Source organism: Schistocerca gregaria, unplaced genomic scaffold (genome assembly GCF_023897955.1).
Source record: "Schistocerca gregaria isolate iqSchGreg1 unplaced genomic scaffold, iqSchGreg1.2 ptg000378l, whole genome shotgun sequence".
Classification (NCBI taxonomy): Eukaryota; Metazoa; Arthropoda; class Insecta; order Orthoptera; family Acrididae; genus Schistocerca; species Schistocerca gregaria.
The window spans coordinates 15,907,318-15,912,560 of NW_026061824.1; positions in this window are offsets into that span (position 1 = coordinate 15,907,318).

Below are 5,243 nucleotides of genomic sequence, written 5' to 3' on the forward strand. Positions count from 1 at the left end.
TTGCAGACGATAAGTACAACCGTTTCAGAGAGAAGAGCGGCCAATGTGACGATCTGGCTTTCAGTCGATTCGATAACAAATGACAAAAACGGACGGATTTCTCTGGTTTTTACTACATATGAACACTTTTCACATACTCCCGTGCAACGCGGCTGCTAGTCCTCCTTTCATGCAGAATCGTAAGCTCCTAGCTCAGGTACAAAGGCACAAAAGCCAGCAAAATAATAATCGATAACTAAAACTTGAACTGCACTACTTCTTACTGGCTATTACATCAACTTAGAAGCTTCATCTGTGTTCATTTATGGTGCTTTTAGTGTCTCCGCATACCGCAGCACGCGACATAGCTTTGCAGACGATAAGTACAACCGTTTCAGAGAGAAGAACGGCCAATGTGACGATCTGGCTATAAGTCGATTCGATAACAAATGACGAAAACGGACGGATTTCTCAGGTTTTTACTACATATGAACACTTTTAACATTCTCCCTTGCAACTCGGCTGCTAGTCCTCCTTTCATGCAGAATCTTAAGGTCCTACATCATGTCCATGGCTCCAAAGCCAGGAAAAAGTCAAAAATCGATTCCTAAAACGTAAATTGTACTACTTCTTACTGGCTATTACATCAACTTAGAACCTTCATCTATGTTCTACTTTGGTGCTTTTAGTCTCTCCGCATACCGCATCACGCGACATAGCTTTGCAGACGATAAGTACAGCCGTTTCAGACAGAACTGCGGCCAATGTGACGATCTGAATTTAAATCGATTCTGTAACAAATGATGAAAACGGACGGATTTCTCAGGTTTTTGCTACATATGAACACTTTTCACATTTTCCCGTGCTACTCGGCTGCTAGTCGTCCTTTCATGCAGAATCTTAAGGTCCTAGCTCATGTCCAATGTACCAAAGCCAGCTAAAAAGTCAATAATCGATACCTAAAACTTGAATTGTACTACTTCTTACTTGCTATTACATCAACTTAGAAGCTTCATGTGTGTTCTACTATGGTGCTTTTAGTGTCTCCCCATACTGCAGCACGCGACATAGCTTTGCAGACGATAAGTACAACCGTTTCAGAGAGAAGAGCGGCCAATGTGACGATCTGGCTTTAAGTCGATTCGATAACAAATGACGAAAACGGACGGATTTCTCAGGTTTTTACTACATATGAACACTTTTCACATACTCCCGTGCAACGCGGCTGCTACTTCTCCTTTCATGCAGAATCTTAAGGTCCTAGCTCATGTCCAAGGCACCAAAGCCAGCAAAATAGTCAGTAATCGATACCTAAAACGTAAATTGTACTACTTCTTACTGGCTATTACATCAACTTAGAAGCTTCATCTATGTTATACTATGGTGGTTTAGTGTCTCCGCATACCGCAGCACGCGACATAGCTTTGCAGACGATAAGTACAACCGTTTCAGAGAGAAGAGCGGCCAATGTGACGATCTGGCTTTAAGTCGATTCGATAACAAATGACGAAAACGGACGGATTTCTCAGGTTGTTACTACATATGAATACATTTCACATACTCCCGTGCAACGCGGCTGCTAGTCCTCTTTTCATGCAGATTCTTAAGCTCCTAGCTCATGTACAAAGGCACAAAAGCCAGCAAAATAGTCAATAATCGATACCTAAAACTTGAACTGTACTACTTCTTACTGGCTATTACATCAACTTAGAAGCTTCGTCTGTGTTCTACTATGGTGCTTTTAGTGTCTCCGTATACCGCAGCACGCGACATAGCTTTGCAGACGATAAGTACAACCGTTTCAGAGAAGAGGGGCCAATGTGACAATCTGGGTTTAAGTCGATTCGATAACAAATGACGAAAACGGACGGATTTCTCAGGTTTTTACTACATATGAACACTTTTCACATTCTCCCATGCAACTCGGCTGCTAGTCCTCCTTTCATGCAGAATCATAAGGTCCTAGCTCATGTCCAAGGCACCAAAGAATGGTAAAAAGTCAATAATCGAACCTAAGTCTTGAATTGTACTACATTTAACTGGATATTACTTCAACTTAGAAGCTTCATCTGTGTTCTACAATGGTGAATTAAGTGTCTCCGCATACCGCAGCACGCGACATAGCTTTGCAGACGATAAGTACAACCGTTTCAGAGAGAAGAGCGGCCAATGTGACGATCTGGCTTTAAGTCGATTCGATAACAAATGACGAAAACGGACGGATTTCTCTGGTTTTTACTACATATGAACACTATTCACATACTCCCGTGCAACGCGGCTGCTAGTCCTCCTTTCATGCAGAATCTTAAGCTCCTAGCTCATGTCCAAGGCACCAAAGCCAGCTAAATAGTCAATAATCGATACCTAAATCTTGAACTGTACTACTTCTTACTAGCTATTACATCAACTTAGAAGCTTCATCTGTGTTCTACTATGGTGCTTTTAGTGTCTCCGTATACCGCAGCACGCGACATAGCTTTGCAGACGATAAGTACAACCGTTTCAGAGAGAAGAGCGGCCAATGTGACGACCTGGCTTTAAGTCGATTCCATAACAAATGACGAAAACGGACGGATTTCTCAGGTTTTTACTACATATGAACACTTTTTACATACTCCCGTGCAACGCGGCTGCTAGTCCTCCTTTCATGCAGAATCGTAAGCTCCTAGCTCATGTACAAAGGCACAAAAGCCAGCAAAATAGTCAATAAACGATAGCTAAAACTTGAACTGTACTACTTCTTACTAGCTATTACATCAACTTAGAAGCTTCATCTGTGTTCTACTATGGTGCTTTTAGTGTCTCCGCATACCGCAGCAGCCGACATAGCTTTGCAGACGATAAGTACAACCTTTACAGTGAGAAGAGCGGCCAATGTGACGATCTGGCTTTAAGTCGATTCCATAACAAATGACGAGAACGGACGGATTACTTTAGGTTTTTACTACACATGAACACTTTTCACATTGTCCCATGCAACTCGGCTGCTAGTCCTCCTTTCAAGCAGAATCTTAAGCTCCTAGCTCATGTCCAAGGCACCAAAGCCAGCTAAATAGTCAATAATCGATACCTAAAACTTGAACTGTACTACTTCTTACTAGCTATTACATCAACTTAGAAGCTTCATCTGTGTTCTACTATGGTGCTTTTAGTGTCTCCGCATACCGCAGCACGCGACATAGCTTTGCAGACGATAAGTACAACCTTTACAGTGAGAAGAGCGGCCAATGTGACGATCTGGCTTAAAGTCGATTCCATAACAAATGACGAAAACGGACGGATTTCTTTAGGTTTTTACTACATATGAACACTTTTCACATTCTCCCATGCAACTCGGCTGCTAGTCCTCCTTTCAAGCTGAATCTTAAGGTCCTAGCTCATGTCCAAGGCTCCAAAGCCAGCTAAAAAGTCAAAAATCGATACCTAAAACGGAAATTGTACTACTTCTTACTGGCTATTACATCAAATTAGAAGCTTCATCTATGTTCTACTATGGTGGTTTAGTGTCTCCGCATACCGCAGCACGCGACATAGCTTTGCAGACGATAAGTACAACCGTTTCAGAGAGAAGAGCGGACAATGTGACGATCTGGCTTTAAGTCGATTCGATAACAAATGACGAAAACGGACGGATTTCTCAGGTTGTTACTACATATGAACACTTTTCACATACTCCCGTGCAACGCGGCTGCTAGTCCTCTTTTCATGCAGATTCTTATGCTCCTAGCTCATGTACAAAGGCACAAAAGCCAGCAAAATAGTCAATAATCGATACCTAAAACTTGAACTGTACTACTTCTTACTGGCTATTACATCAACTTAGAAGCTTCATCTGTGTTCTACTATGGTGCTTTTAGTGTCTCCGTATACCGCAGCACGCGACATAGCTTTGCAGACGATAAGTACAACCGTTTCTGAGAAGAGGGGCCAATGTGACAATCTGGGTTTAAGTCGATTCGATAACAAATGACGAAAACGGACGGATTTCTCAGGTTTTTACTACATATGAACACTTTTCACATTCTCCCATGCAACTCGGCTGCTAGTCCTCCTTTCATGCAGAATCTTAAGGTCCTAGCTCATGTCCAAGGCACCAAAGAATGGTAAAAAGTCAATAATCGAACCTAAGTCTTGAATTGTACTACATTTAACTGGATATTACTTCAACTTAGAAGGTTCATCTGTGTTCTACAATGGTGATTTAAGTGTCTCCGCATACCGCAGCACGCGACATAGCTTTGCAGACGATAAGTACAACCGTTTCAGAGAGAAGAGCGGCAATGTGACGATCTGGCTTTAAGTCGATTCCATAACAAATGACGAAAACGGACGGATTTCTCAGGTTTTTACTACATATGAACACTTTTCACATTCTCCCGTGCAACTCGGTTGCTAGTCCTTCTGTCTTGCAGAATCTTAAGGTCCTAGCTCATGTCCAAGGCACCAAAGCCAGCTAAAATGTCAATAATCGATAGGTAAAACTTGAATTGTACTACTTCTTACTGGCTATTACATCAACTTAGAAGCTTCATCTGTGTTCTACTATGGTGCTTTTAGTGTCTCCGCATACCGCAGCACGCGACATATCTTTGCAGACGATAAGTACAACCGTTTCAGAGAGAAGAGCGGCAATGTGACGATCTGGCTTTAAGTCGATTCCATAACAAATGACGAAAACGGACGGATTTCTCTGTTTTTTACTACATATGAACACTTTTCACATTCTCCCGTGCAACTCGGCTGCTAGTCCTCCTTTCATGCAGAATCGTAAGGTCCTAGCTCATGTCCAAGGCACCAAAGCCGGCTAAAAAGGCAATAATCGATACCTAAACTTGAATTGTACTACTTCTTGCTTGCTATTACATCAACTTAGAAGATTCATCTGTGTTCAATCATGGTGCTTTTAGTGTCTCCGCATAACGCAGCACGCGACATAGCTTTGCAGACGATAAGTACAACCGTTTCAGAGAGGAGAGCGGCCAATGTGACGATCTGGCTTTAAATCGATTCGATAACAAATGACGAAAACGGACGGATTTCTCAGGTTTTTACTACATATGAACACTTGTCACATTCTCCCGTGCAACTCGGCTGCTAGTCCTTCTTTCATGCAGAATCTTAAGGTCCTAGCTCATGTCCAAGGCACCAAAGCCAGTTAAAAAGTCAATAATCTATACCTAAAACTTGAATTGTACTACTTCTTACTGGTTATTACATCAACTTAGAAGCTTCATCTGTGTTCTACTATGGTGCTTTTAGTGTCT